Source organism: Chenopodium quinoa, unplaced genomic scaffold, assembly GCF_001683475.1.
Source record: "Chenopodium quinoa cultivar QQ74 unplaced genomic scaffold, ASM168347v1, whole genome shotgun sequence".
Lineage (NCBI taxonomy): Eukaryota > Viridiplantae > Streptophyta > Magnoliopsida > Caryophyllales > Amaranthaceae > Chenopodium > Chenopodium quinoa.
The window spans coordinates 3,058,851-3,075,135 of NW_018742263.1; positions in this window are offsets into that span (position 1 = coordinate 3,058,851).

Sequence of the window (16,285 nt, forward strand, 5' to 3'; positions counted from 1 at the left end):
TGAACATCAATGACTTAACGTTCTTGGTTAGATATTTGATCCGCATCTTTAAAAACTAATTTTTACTTTGAACTACCAAGAAAGGGAGAGAACGAAGATGATGTACAAAATAAAAGTAAGCCTTATTGAAAAATAATTTTTTATGAATCTATTTGTGTATAGTGTTGCTCAAACTTTTTGAATTTTTAGGATTTTTTTTAAAATAGAAAAATCTAAAAGACAGTTGTATCTATAAATGCATATTATAATAGGTAGTTTCTAATAAAAAAAAAAAAAACCAAAACAAATTACAACAAAAGTATGCAAAACTATTACGAGTAATTAGAAGTCTGAAAGAGTGGACTAAAGCGACGTCGTCAGCAGTATCTAATCGATGTTGCTAGTCCTCCTTTGTCTCACGAGGATTACATCCACTTAAGAAGGTTTAATTTACTGGTTTTAATTTTGATGGTTTCTTACTTTGATGTTGGATCTTACTGTTGTTTTTAAGCATTTTTTTCGGGGATATTTAAGTTTTGCTCAATTGATGTATGAATATGGGACTTTGGAATGTGGATTTATGTAAATGGAATTTAAATTATATTTTAAAGCAATTTTTTAGGTTTTATTTTTGAAGAATTTTGTTGTTTATGATGCTTCATTTGCGGGTTGTTGGTGTGTTGATCTGAATGTAAAATTAAGTATTTGGTGGTACACTTAATCATATTGTTGGGTAATTTATATTCAAAGATGTATTATTCTAATAATTCCAACATGAAAAATTAAAATTATATAGAGTCATAGTGATCCACGTATACTATTCAATTGGTTGAAACTTGAAATTTGTATGTAAAGATGGCTTAATTATGGTGCTGAGTTAATGAATTAATATAGGTGTAGGGATTCAAGTTGTGAACCTGGCTCGGATGTTGAGGTATGTAACTCAGTTGGTAGCTACCTCACGATCCTTGGGCAAGACCCGGGATGGAATCTCTGCGTTACGTGGACATTGGTATCTTTGCCAACAAGGCAACAACATAGGCAAACACAGCATTGGTCACTAGCTCTGACTCTTGGCACGTATGGTGTAGCAAAGTGTGGAACTCTCCTTTCCGAAGACACTTGGGATATTTTATAAAGATTTCATACCAAGGTTCTTTCCCACTATTTATATTCAGAGATAACTTAAGCATCACAATGGTGGTGTGAACTCCCCCTCTTTTACTTATTTTTGTCTGGGGTTTTCTTTTTTTTTTTCTTTTTGTTTTGTTTTTTTGTTTTTTAATATTTTGTGTTTTATGATGATTAAATGCATATTGGCCAACCCAAAAATCTTTTGGGACTCACACTTTGTTGTTGTATGATGAATTAAATACATATGAGTAAAAGAGATAGGGAGAGATAAGGACAGTAGGTGATTGGAGAGATTATAGGAGTGTTTACATTAAGTATAAGGAGATGGAAAGGTAACCGGATAGAAAGGAGCACATGGATAAACACATGGATATGGACAAATAGCTTAAAAAGGTCGAGAGTATAAAGATGGGGATATATAAGATAAAGAGAAAGGCGTAAAATTTGAGGAAAGAGACAAGAGGGAGAAAAAAGAAAGATTAGAGAGAGGGAGAGGGAGAGGGAGAGGGAGTGGTAAAGAAAGGGAAAGAGAAAGGGAAGGAGTGGTAAAGAAAATGAGAGAGAACACGAAATGAAAAAAAGGGAATTAGAGAGGGAGAGTATATAATCTGAATATGAAAGGGAGATTAAGGAAAGAGATTAGAATAGGAGATAGAGGAAAGAGATGAGGATAAGGTATCATGAAACAGAAAATGAAGACAATAGCAGTGAGAGGAAGAGCAAAGATAAGAAGTGGCGCAGGAGAAATGATGATAAGGAGATAGATTGAGAGGAACCAATGATGGCATCTAGAAAAGAGCATATCACGGACACAAGGAAGCATAGAGATTATTTTGAGGACAACCAAAAGAAGAATAGTGATGATGAGCCTAACACGCTACCAGCCTACCAGAAATCAAGAGGAATAAGAGACAAAGGAACAAGACATGGAAGAAAACCTGAGGATATTTGAAGAATAAATGGGAAAGATGGAAGTGAGTTTAGGATGTTATTTCCTTTATACTTATTACTATAGTTCTTTTATCTTTTGTGGTCTTGAGGAGCTATGTAATAAATGTGTTGTTTTTTTTTTTTTCCCGTTTCGGAACAAGTTAAACATTTGGGCATGTGACAAAGAGAATTGAAGCTGTGAAGATGTCCAAGCACACTTGGTGAGGTGTGATGGCTAGCCACCGCAGTTATTGTTAGCAACTGCTTCTTAGTGGTTGATCTCATGATTATTATTTTTCCTACTAAACTTTTCATCTTTCCATGATGTTACACTTTGTGCTTCTAACCTATTAGAATTTTCTAGTTAATAGCTCTTTATCATGAAATGTTAATCTAATTGACTCTTTGTCTCATATTTAATACTAGACCCTTATGAATGTCTTGCCAAATAAAACCAGGTGATGTTAGCTTCTAAATACCAATGGCAATAGTCAAAGGGATGTTGGGGGAGGGGGATCGGAAGGAGATCAACAAGTCATTGATATTTTGACAGGACTTCTATATGAGTGTGTTTTTAATTTAATTTGCCACTTGTAGGTGGAACTGGAACAAGGCAATTTTTTTTCCCCACATCTTGAAATAAGATTGCAAAGGGTGAAAAATGGATGTCAAAGATTAGGATGGAGGGAGAGGTTTTTGATATTGTTGGCAATAGTTTCCAAAAATTTATTGTCGTACTCTTATACACTTTCTTTGTTATGTATATCTCTTGCAATTAGAGGAGCTCAGTGTTGTGTATATATTAAGCCTTATTAAGGTGTAGGGTCTGTATTCAAATAAGTTGTTTTTCCAAAAGCCTTCATTTATTATTCGTTACTATAGACTAGACTGAAGAGTACTGAGTTATGAAAAGTTTGTTGAGAACTTCAATTCAATTAAAATAATCAATACTCAATGTTTTGGAAATCGGTGAATACTTTGGTTTAAATTTTATGATTTCATATGGTAAATGGATGTAGCTTTGATATCCTCTAGCTAATGCTCTTATGTAGGATGATTATCGTGCTTGCGTCCACGTCTAATAAAGTTGTAAGTTCTCTTAATTAGAGAGGCTTTGTTTTATCAATGTGAAGGAAATGACCACCTTGCTTTAATATTGGATGTGTAGCTTGCCGTATTTATTTATTTTTTGTCTTTGCTTTGTTATTTGAAATTAATCAATTACCACATTACCAGATCTAAAAGTTAATCAGTGTGTAGGGAAGTGTTTAGTGCCGCCAATGCTGTTAGTGGTTAGAAAAGAAAGACAACTTGAACCTGTTAATTCAAATGGAAGAGTATATAAACTCAATAGACGCCTTTATGATTTGTCATGATGCTGAGTGTTAAATAAAGTTATAAGTTGTCTTTTTATGGTATCAAAGCTATATTTTATTGGTAATCTATAGGCAATTTCTTGCCCTTTTTTGTATTAAGTGGTTATTTGGTTGCTATTTAAAATCATGGGAATTAGGAGTTTCTAAGAAATGTAAAGAGGCTGTGTGGTTGACAAAAAGTTGGTGAAATGGGAGAAGTCACACTTCCTAGAAATTTCCACTTCCAACAAAATGTAGAAATGTGCTTACTCAGTCCCCCTTAGGTAAGTGGAATTTCTATGGGAAGTTACTTCCCTCATTGTAAACCAATTTACTTTTTGTAATTCCCATGAATTTGATCAAAGAACTTAATTCCCACAAAATTTAAAATCACTAGAACTTCTAATTCCCATGTAAACCAAACGACCACTGTAGACACCCATTTGTGTCTCCCCAAAACCAAACCCTGTGATGAATACCTTTCATGTCATTTGATTATCAAACAAAGCGAAAGTGTGAAAAGTCTATTGAAGCGCATCTCCATGGAAATCATCATTTCGTGGCTGCTCTGATTTCCATTGAAGCGCATCTCCATCACCACCGTTCATCAACAATAAACTATAATCGAGCATCAAATCGTGGCCATCCGATTTTCATTAAAATCACGTGAGAAGCTCGTGATTGAACCCACATTTGCACGCCCGCGAAGACGTCGCGCAGAGGTCGCGCAAATGCTACTGCCTTGAATCTGAATTTAGACTCCATTTGTGCGCCTTCTGACAGGGCTGCGCGGCCGCGAATCGCTTCAATCAAATTGGAACTTAATTAAGGTTCGATTGTTTGCAAATGGTGAAGAGTGCTGGCCGGAAATCGTTGCTATTTGCGGCGGTTGGTGGTGGCTGCGTGGAGGTGGTGTTTGAGTGAGGGAGGTGCGAATCTAGGAGTGTGAGTTTTGCGGGTTGGTGTTAATTGTTGTCAGGTGGCTGTTGTGGTTGCGCGAAGAGGTGTATTGAGGTGGCAGGTGCTGGTGAATTCGGGGGCTAATGGGTTGGTATGAAATGGTGGTGGCACTATGGTGATTTTGGTGGCAGATTGGAGGTGAGTGTGGTGGCTGGGTGTGGGAATGCGTGTGTGAATTGCTGCTCGTAGGTGGTTGCAAGTGGTTTGGTGGTGAACTTGAGATTTGCGTGGCTAGTAGAGTTGTTGTTGGTGAATGCAGGGGAAGTGGGCTGTTTGGTGTTTGTTGCGGTTGAATTCGGTGGCTTGCAAGTTGCGAGTTGGCTGGGATTGGTGGCGAAATGGGACGCGCAGTAGGTGCTGCGGGCTGCTGCTATAGTAGTTGCAGGTTGTGATTGCAGGTAGTCTGGGTGGGGGGTTAGTTGCGTTGATGTTGTTGTTATTTGGTGGATGGTGGTCGAAATGGGTGAGTGTGCGGATTTGCTGCTATTGCTATTGGTGTTATTGAGGAAAGTAGGGTAGCAGAGGAGGTTGGTGAAAGCAAGTGAGGAGCAGGGGAGTGAGAGATGGAGGTTGAGTTGTGGTGTAGGGTAAGGTGTGCTGTGGTGAAGGATAAGAGGCAGCAGAATGAGCAGCAAGGGGCAGCAGCTTGCTTAGCTCAAATTTTGTGCCTCGAACCTCGAACCTTGAACTCGAATATGACTTTGAAACCCGGAATACCCAACACGACCTACAACAAAAACACGAGGGTAATATCAAGAGATAAAATAAAATAAAATAAAGATAAAATAACTTTAAAATAAAATCAAATTAAATAAAATAAAATAAAGAAAACAAATATGAAAATAAAATAAAATAAGAAAATGAGAGAAAAGAAAAATTAATAAATAAAATTACGAAAATAAACTTAAAACTAATAAAATGCAAAAATGCTCATATATAAAGACCAAAAAAAGGAAAATAAGAAAATAAGCAAAATAAAACATAAAACTAGGGAAATTATTAAAAACTAAACCGGAAAATAAGCATAAAAATTCCCTAAAAGTGACATAAAAGTCAAGTATCAAACTCCCCCAAGCTAAATTTTGCTCGTCCTCGAGCAAATTAACACGAAACACAAGATAAGGGGAATGATTTATTCAACAAGAAAAAAAACTAAAAAGAGAAAGAATATACATTAACTCACTTTCGTAGGAATCACGGTCAATTTTAGCAACAAAAGACAAGCCCTTTAAACTTCTAGATCGCCCTAGAGGACGAGTGTGCTCTCGTGAGGGTTTCCTAAGAGCTTAACCCACAACTCTAGACAAAAACCAAGGCTAAACAAAAAGAAAAGAAAAGCAAACACAAAAAACAAACACAACCATGACCAACATAACATGGCAAGGTTTAGAAAAACCAATCAAGCTCAGAGGCGGAAAATACTCCATTTGGACTCAAAAAGAAGAGACATGCGCCAAAGAATACTCACCTTTCTCAATTCAATAAGGGAAAACACGTTCTAAGGTGCTCATTGTTGAAAGAGACAAACCTAAGCTAAGCATAGAAAACTAGAGAATTCATTCTCCGCCCTAGCCCCATCTAAGACGGTCCATGTTCTCTCCACTAGCTTCAAATCACCCCGTAGTTAGCTCCTCATGCTTCCACGAAGGAACCAAAAAAATATTCAATTTGTGGAATTAGTATCCTGACTTCTCAACTATGCATACTCTCACCATAGGGTTGAAATCTATCTCCCTCGACCGAAATTTGATCTCACCCCTCTAAAGTCTAAGGGTCTTAACTAGGGTTGTAACGTAAGGAAAAGGGTTAAGGCGGGGTAAAAATTTGAAAATTTTGGTGATATTTCCTAAGTGAGGCAAAAGGGTGACCAAACCTCAAAAACAAACTCAAGACATCACCAAACATCAAACAAAAATACCAATAATGTCATCACCCCCAAGCTTACTCAACACCAACATTCCATAAATACGAAAACGAAATAACGCTCCCCCCAAGCTTGAACGAAGCATTGTCCTCAATGCTTAACTTAGGGAAGAAAACAAAACCTAACTTTTTTTTTTTGAAACTTTTATTTGATGTCCTTGCCTTTTTTAACTAAGGACGGCTTTTTCTGGGATGCATTTTCTTTATTACATACAATATATACAATTTAGTTTCTTGCTTGGTCCAAAGAGCATAATACTTTCTCATCTTCATTACAACACAAAACAACCTCTCAAACCAAAATGCTTCACAAAACTAAGGGTAAGGGAAACGAAAGATCATAAGGCTTGTAATGTGGCTCGTAATCAATAAAGGGAATAGACTCAAAGGGTTAGCAAGAGGAGCAAATGCAAAATAAAAACAAAATATGTAACAAAACCAAAAGAAGATAAAGAAAAATGAGAAAAGGGTGTCGTTTTCCTCCCCTAGAGCTGCTTGGTCACGATCTTGGGAATTAGAGGACAACACAAGGATTAAGATATGCATAGTCAAGGATCCTAAACGCCGCTCAACAAAATTGATGAAGGCTTGAACAATTTAAACCTCATAAGGGATGGGAAGTAAGCAAATACCAACTATAGAGGTTCATATCCACTATAGAGAGCAACATCATCTTACCACTATCCCGTGAACTAAGGGTAAAAACGTACTCAATAGTTCTTAAACCCGCTACCTTAGCTTAAAATTTGTCCATCTCAACCATAAGCACTCTCAAACCGCGTAGGTCATCATCAATTAGGAAGAAACACATTCTTTGGCACATTCGCAAAGCAACCAATTCCAAATGCATGAGCGAATTCCAAAACAAATTCCTTTCATCTTGCCATAGTCATGTTTGTCACAAAAAAAGGAAAAAAAAAACAAAAGAAAGAGGAAGAAATGAAAAAGGTTCAGAAACGAGGCATAAAATCCAAATAAGTCCCAATCGTCATACAAGTGATCGTTCGATAACAACATCAACGATCCCAGGTTCCATAGAACCAAAAGAAAACATCCTTGAACCATTAAACTTCTTCCTAAACTAGCCCTAAACTAAGCACTCAAAGAAAGAGTAAAAGAGTAAAAATAAGAAAGGTCTCACCGAGAGGTTGGCTTAAAAGAATTAAGGAGCATAAAATAGAGTTCACCAAATGTCACTCCGCTCCAAACTTCCAAAAAGCAACCTACAAGGCAAGACAAGACACAAAATAAAACATTAAAAGAGAACAAAGAAATAAAACAAAAAGAAAAAGAAAAAGAAAGGAGGGGGGAAAGGGTTAGAAATCCTCCGGGTTGCCTCCCGGGAAGCGCTTGTTTATGGTCTCCATCTTGACCCTTCACCTCATTCAAGGTGGATTAAAGAACATCACCCTCATCAACTTGAGGATTGAATCATAGATTCCCCCAAGCTTGATAACTAGCACTCCTTGAGGTCTCACATCACCACAAGGAAAAGGAGGGAATGAATCAAGAGCCAATGTTGGCTCATCTTTTCTCTTTCTCTTCTTCTTGTTGATTCTTCTTCTTTTTTAACTCTTCTTTCTTTTCCTTCTAAAAGGGGGATCGAGCTTGGAATCCTCAATATTAGGAAGGGCAACCTCACCTTCCTCAAGAGAGCCTTCAAACCAAACGGGAACTTCAAGGAAGTCATCATACCTCATTGTCACCTTATCATCACGTGGAGGTAAGCTCTCATTAGCCATCACATCATCAACCACATAAACTCTACATACGCTCACCTTCATAGGGCTCTTCAAAACAACATTCTCAACTAGCCTACAAAGAAAGGGAACCGGACCTTCAAACTTGTTTGGTTCACTAAAATCATATGGCTCCTCATTTTGTTCTTGAACCTTCTTCTCAACCACATCATCTACAACCTTGTCCTCCTTGCAAGTTTCGGGTTGATAAGTATGTGAAGGGTTATTAGATAATTGTAAGGGGAGTTTTGTGATTAAATGGAGAGAAGAAGTTTGGGCTAGTTGCGAATCAACAACTTCATTGTAAGATTTGATTTCTTGGAATTGTTGAGTGATAATTTGACGTTGTTGAAGAATTTGGGTTTGTGTGTGGTTGGGTGGGGATTTTTCTTCATACGCTTGAGGACACAGGTCATGATTTTTATCTTGAGAGTTCTCTACTTGGTTGGAAAGGTAGGAAAAGTTTTGGGTTTGTGCATTGAAGAGAGGTCCATCTTGGGGGTAAGAGTTTTCTTGCCTTGGAGGTTGTTGAAGTTGTTGGGATTGAGCTTGGGTTACAAACTCTTTTTCCCTCAAATTTAAAACTTCACCATGTTTGAGATTGAACTCTCTACAATAGGATGCATCATGATCCGTCTCACCACAACGAGAACATGAGAAATCAATGATTTGTGAAGGTTTTGAGCACAAACCAACACTTGAGTTCAACTTGGAAAGACCTTCATTCAAGATCTCAACTATGTGCTTAAGTTGGCCGACTTTCTCCAACTTATAAAGATCTCCTTGCTTCCCTTGGGACCTTATTTGGCCTACCTAAGAATAGCTAGTAGCTACTTCTTCAATTGTAGCTTCAAATTGGCTTTGAGGGATCTTAATCAATTGGCCACCAGCACCCGCATCTAGATTGGTCCTTGACATTGGCTCTAAGCCATCATAAAAGAATCTCATGAGCAAATTACGGTTGAATTCATGATGAGGACATGCTCTAATAAAATCCTTAAACCTTTCCCATGCTTCCCCAAGAGTTTCATCCGGTTCTTGCTTAAAGGAAGCTATCTTCCTCCTCATTTTCGCGGTTTGCTCATCGGAAATGAACCTCTTGAGAAAGGCCTTCGTAACTTCCTTCCATGTGGTGAGAGAGTTGGGCTTTAAAGCTTGAGCCATTTATTTTCTCTTCCGGTGAGAGATTGCCGAAAGAGGTGCATACGAATGTAATCTTGGCTCACTTCATTTGTTTACATCATTGCACACAACTCAAGGAATCGATCCAAATGCTCAATGGGGTCTTCACTTACGCTTCCGGAACATTGCTCAATTTGCACCATCCTAGAATATTGTGGATGGATTGTGAAATTAGTCTCGGTGGTCGGGAGAAGTATACCACTCGTGAGCTCATATATTTCCGGATTTCCAAACTCCCTAAAACGAAGGTCATCCTCTTGTCTTGCCATATCTCTCTTTGAATACAACAAAGCTAAGCACACGATTATCAGTGACATGTAGGATTAAACAAGCAAAATCAAAGAAAGGAAACCAAATAAAAAGACTCTAACAATAGCAAAAATAAATGTTAAACAAGTCGCTTCCCCGGCAACGGCGCCAAAATTTGATCGAGGGTTAGATAGGTTGTTAAGCTACTACCCTAATCAAATTAATCATTTATAATACCTAAACATACACCAAACTAATTAGTGCCAAGTAAAGGGTTGAACCACTAGGGAAACACACTAATTCAACATCAATAATCACTAATGCAAGAGGAAAAAGGGGATTGTTTTTGTTGGTTTTGTTGAGTAAGAACACTAAAACTACAAATAAGCAAGAAATTGATGATTAAAATCAAAGGAAAATGACGCTAAGGATACGGGGGTGTCAAATATGATAAGAAAGAGGGGAATAATAATGATTATCATGAATCACATGCCAAAGAACACAAGTTTCTACCTAAACAATTCATTCTCATGCACTAGTCTAGGCAAATCAATGAAAGAGGTCTACACTAATAAAGATCATTGTCATGCATCCTATTAGTTACAATCAAATCAAGAGAATAGAAAAACACAATCCATAAAATCTCCACTTTAATAACTCATTCTCATGCAATCATTAAAATAGAGATGATATTAATGTAGTTCAAATCACTTTCATGCATTTAAACTAGAAAACATCAAATAGAGTGCAACAATAATCTCAAGCTATCAAAAATCAAGTCTTTCATCAATTTATGACATGAGTTCAATGCAACCATCATCATTCATCCAATATCAACTCATATTTTCCACCCCCTTCCCCTAGCTAAAAGATTAGCCTAGAGAAGGGAGATTAAACATAGTATAAAAACTAGAAACAAACTCAAGAAACTCAAAACAAAACATGATTTAAAACAATGAAAACAATAATAACTAGATGAACTAAAAAGATTAACAAAAATAAGCAACAATAAAGGAAATAAATAAACCTAAAGGAAAGGATTAGAGATTACTAAAGAAAGGATTAATGAAAGATAAATACTTGAAGTCTTGCTTGATTGAAGATTAAACTTGAGCAAAGTTGAATACCATAAGGAAATTTGAGTAACAATCTACTTTCTCACTCTAAAATTATCTAATCTAACCCTAAGAGAGATAAGCTCTCCTAAAACTAATTAAGAAAAAATAGAATAAAAATGTCCTCTAATTACCCCAAAAATGGATATTTATACTAAGCTAAATAAAATAAAGAGAAAAGATAAATAAAAGAAAATAAAATAAAATAAAGAAAAGAAAAGGAAATAGAAAAACAGATAAAAATAAAATAAAAGAAAAATAAAAAGGGAAATAAATCCAAACCCTTGAAAACAATCAGACCTCCACAAATCATCATTTCGTGGATGCTCTGATATCCATTGAAGCGCATCTCCATCACCACCGTTCATCAACAATCAACTATAATCGAGCATCAAATCGTGGCCATCCGATTTTCATTAAAATCACGTGAGAATCTCGTGATTGAACCCACATTTGCGCGCCCGCGAAGACGTCGCGCAGAGGTCGCGCAAATGCTACTGCCTTGAATCTGAATTTAGACTCCATTTGTGCGCCTTCTGACAGGGCTGCACGGCCGCAAATAGCTTCAATCAAATTGGACCTTAATTGAGTTTCGATTGTTTGCAAATGGTGAAGAGTGCTGGCTGGAAATCGCAAGTGTTTGCGGTGGCTGGTGGTGGCTGCGTGGAGGTGGTGTTTGAGTGAGGGAGGTGCGAATTTAGGAGTATGAGTTTTGCGGGTTGGTGTTAATTGTGGTCAGGTGGCTGCTGTGGTTGCACGGAGAGGTGTATTGAGGTGGCTGGTGCTGGTGAATTGGGGGGCTAATGGGTTGGTGTGAAATGGTTGTGGCATTGTGGCGATTTTGGTGGTAGATTGGAGGTGAGTGCGGTGGCTGGGTGTGGGAATGCGTGAGTGAATTGCTGCTCGCTGTTGGTTGCCAGTGGTTTGGTGGTGAACTTGAGGTTTGCGTGGCTGGTAGAGTTGTTGTTGGTGAATGTAGGGGAAGTGGGTTGTTTGCGTGTTTGTTGAGGTTGAGTTCGGTGGCTTGCGAGTTGCGAGTTGGCTAGGATTGGTGGCGAAATGAGAGGCGCAGTAGGTGTTGCGGGCTGCTGCTATAGTAGTTGCGGGTTGCGATTGCAGGTGGTCTGGGTGTGGGGTTAGTTGCGTTGATGTTGTTGTTATTGGGTGGATGGTGGTCAAAATGGGTGAGTGTGCGGATTTGATGCTATTGCTATTGGTGTTATTGAGGAAAGCAGGGGAGCAAAGGAGGTTGGTGATAGCAAGTGAGGAGCAGGAGAGTGAGGGATGGAGGTTGAGTTGTGGTGTAGGGTAAGGTGTGCTGTGATGAAGGATAAGAGGCAGCAGAATGAGCAGTAAGGGGTAGCAGCTTGCTTAGCTCAAAGTTTGTGCCTCGAACCAGGGTAATATCAAGAGATGTAATATAATAAAATAAAGATAAAATAACTTATAAATAAAATCAAATGAAATAAAATAAAATAAAGAAAACAAAATGAAAGTAAAATAAAATAAGAAAATGAGAGAAAAGAAAAATTAATAAATAAAATTACGAAAATAAACTAAAAACTAGTAAAATGCAAAAATGCTCAAATATAAAGACCAAAAAAAAAGGAAAATAAGAAAACAAGCAAAATAAAGCATAAAACTAGGGAAATTATTAAAAAATAAACCGGAAAATAAGCATAAAAATGCCCTAAAAGTGACATAAAAGTCACGTATCATTCTCATACAAAGAGTACTATTCTGATGATGAATCCTTTGCCAACTGTATCTAAGCCATACAGTTTGTTGTTTCAAGAACAAACTCATATGAATTTGAGTAACATAAGGAATCAACAAATTTTAGAATCTGCAGCATTCTATGCTAAGAAATTAAATGATAATAGGAATCAGTTCAATACATCAGATTTCCTATATCTCATGGAGTAGGACAGTCTTCTAGAGCAGGGAAGTTTTCTAGAGCAGGACAGCCTTATGATTTGAATTCTAGTAGCTCAAACACAAGAAATTTTTTCTATACAAGGAATAATTTGTATTGTGATCATTGTAAGATGAGGAATCACATAAGAGACAAATGTTTCAAGTTACATGGATATCCTTCTGATTTCAAGAACAAAGGAAAAAGAGTAGCAGTATCAGCTCAGCTTGATGAATTTAATTTCAATGCATCAATAAATCTGGTTAAGATGTCAGTAACTCAAGATCAGCACAAGCAAATTCTGCAATATCTTGATAAGCAACAACTAGCTGAGCAAGGTGAACTCTCTGGAGGTTCGAGTTCCCTTGGCTTAGCAGCAACTTCTCATTTGGGAGGTAATTTCTATTTAGCGTCTTCTTCTGTTCCTAAATGGATCCTAGATAGTGGAGCTTCTGATCATATGTGTGTTGATATTTCTATGTTTACATCATACTCAAAAATAAATGATGATAGATATATCACTATACCAGATGGAAAGAAATTGAAAGTTGAACACACATGTACTGTTTTACTCAAATTAGGCATTATTCTTAGTAATGTCCTGCATGTTCCTGGTTTTCAATTTAACTTGATTTCTATATTGTAGGGAATATTTCAAGAATTACCCCAAACTTGAACCCCACTGTGATCATACACTTAAGCATGGTGGCGTCCAAAGAGAAAGAAGCTAGAGCAAAAGAGTCGCCAACAAACTTTAGGAACTTGTAAATCGTGCACAGGGTGAAGGTTACACCCCTTAACGATCCAGGAGATCGTTAACTCCAATAGGTCTGGAACCATGACTGGAAGTTCAGGGATGAAGGTACAAATCCAATCTAAAAGAGAAAGAACCTGCCCTAATAATAGTCCTCTACTTTATTCTACTCGTATTCATGTGCGCTTTCTGACTAACATGCAATCATTAGGTTAACCCTAAACCTGTTTAAACTATATTGGTTGAATATTAATGCACAAACAAATCTATTATAAGCGATCACTTGAATTATAATCAAATTAACTCTAACAAGATTATTATTATCTTATTAAGCGTGATTACAAGTATCAATTTCCTTTAAACATGCATAAAAGGTGTGATCAAGCAATAACAATAAATATACATCAAGCAATATAATAATCATATTAAAAATAATAATAATCATAAAAATTATAAAATTAATCATAATAATAATAATCAAAATAATCATGTTAAAAATAAAGCATAATATTAGTAGCAAGATCCTAGGCATGATACTAACAAGATTAATAACAAATCCTAGCATGTCACTAAACAATAAAGATTAAAGCTTTATCCCTAACATGATACTAACATGCCATTAGGAAAGAAAATAGGAAGCATCATAATAAGCATACTTGATATTAGAACTTTTTAGTTGTTATCCTAAACATGATACTAGGAAGAAATAAAACATCCTAACATGCAACTAGGAATCAAAATAATAATCTAAACATAATTTCTTAATCATAATATCAATTAAACAATTAAAGCACTTACTTGGATGTATCGTATCTCTTTCTAATAATAAAATACACATGTTAGTAACTTTAAGGAAAATATAAAATTAAAACAATTAAATTAAATAATTGAAATAAATATTTGAGACCAAACCCTCAGAAATATCAAACCTTTCACGTCTAGGGCAAGGGCAACTTCGAACTTTGCTAGGTGTGTCTAGTGCTAATGTGTGATGAATTGTTTTTATATAAGGCTAGGCTAGAAAGAGCGAGAGACAATCAATAAATTCTTGATGAGATTTGATGATTGGAAAAAAGGAGATATGACCTCTATTTATAGAGAAAAAAGAGGGTCGAAGAATAAGAAAAGAATCCGAATTTGAATCGAAATAAAACTCGATGGACAACAGTTTTTGCGGATTTTGATTTTATCATATCTTTTGATCCAGAAGTCCAAATAAGACATATAATATGTCTTTAGAAAGATCTTGAAGTCCAAATTCCAAACCAATTAGAATCAGATTAAAATATTTTGTAGATAAAAAGATATGACCTAAATAGTGGAAGGGTATCAGTTTTGGGTAGACTTTCGTATCTCATTCATATCTTTTTCGTTATATCTCGGAATTAATATTATAATATATCATTGGAAAGATAATTTCAAGATATATCCAACCATATAAAATTTGAATACAAATAATGAGTCACAAACATAATATCTGACTGTCTTTGAACATCTCTAAATTCGAATAGAATTAGGATAAAAAAAAAAGAAAGTTTTTATAAAAGGAAAGTTTTTATTCAACTCAAATTCTTTGATTTTATCTTTTCAAAAAGGATAATTAAGATCTTTTAGAAAATTATGGAAGGTTCTAATTAATCCTAATTAGTTTAGAAATAGGATTAAACATTTGGACCCTCCACATGATCAATTGGGTTGTAGGTAAAATCCGATTTGGGTCCATTTTAGTATTTTGGCCATAACTTCCTCATTATTCATCGAAATTGGGATATAAAATATCGTTGGAAAGCTCTATCCAACTACACCACTATTGGACTCATATCATGGACCAAACTAAATTGGAATGCACGTTTTTCAAAACTAGGGTAAGAAAAAAATTAATTTCAAAAAACAGAAAGAAAAGATATTTTAATAAAAACATCCTCATCACTAGACTATTCACACTTTCGCTTTGTTCGATAATCAAATGAAAAATCATTCAATTCATTAATATAACCTTCATCCAATTCTCTAGAACAAGACCTAAGCTAACATAATGAAGAAAGACATGGAAAACAAGGTAAAATAAGAATAAAAACAAGATCAAACAAACAAACTAATTAATCTACTCAAATCAACAAACAAAAAGCAAAAACTAAGAATTAAGCAAAGAAATAAAGATGAGAGAAATTTAGAAAATGCTCATTGAATAGATGAGAAGAAGTTTTACAAAGTTGCTTCTTCAACCTCTCAAAAACTCCATGGAAATCCAAGCTTTCTCTTTCTACACTACTCCTAAACTAGAGAGAGAAAATCCTAATCTAACCCTAAGAGATAGAAAATATAGGCTAAACTAATCTAATCTATCTAAAATAAAAAAATGTTGATTGAAAGTTGTGAGAAAATAACCCTAAAGGGGTATTTATAATACAAGTTAAACAAAATATAATAAAATAAATAAAACTAATTAAAACTAAATTTAAAAACAAAACTAAAATAAAATAAAAGAAAAGAAAATGAAATGGAAAAAGAAACCCCCAAAACCCGTCAGACCCCTCCTCTTCTTCTTCTCCGAAAATTCCTGCTTTCATTTCACCATTATCAATCAGCAAACAATCATCATAATCACCGGTCATCAACATTATCATCATCTAGCATCACCAAATCTCGGCCTTTGGATTAATTGAAGGAATCGTGGTCGTCCGATTTTCAGTAAAATCACGTGAAAAGCTCATGATTGACCCACATTTGCGCGCCCGCAAAGAAGTCGCGCACAGGTCGCGAAAGCTACTGTATTGGACTCCATTTGTGCGCTTTCTGACAGGGCTGCGCGGCCGCGAATTTGGCTGCTCTGTGCGTTTGGGTTGCTGTGAGTTGCGTGGCTTAATTGGTGAGTGGTTTGGTGGTGATTTGGGTGGTTGTTGTTGTTGCGTGAAGTGAGGGAGCAGGGGAATTGGTTGTTCCGGTGGTGTTGGTGGTTCAAGTGGATTAAATAGGGGGGATGTTGCGGGGTTGCTGCTTGGTGTCGTGGTGAGTGGTGGCTACTGTTTTGTGTGGTGAAGGGGGCAATA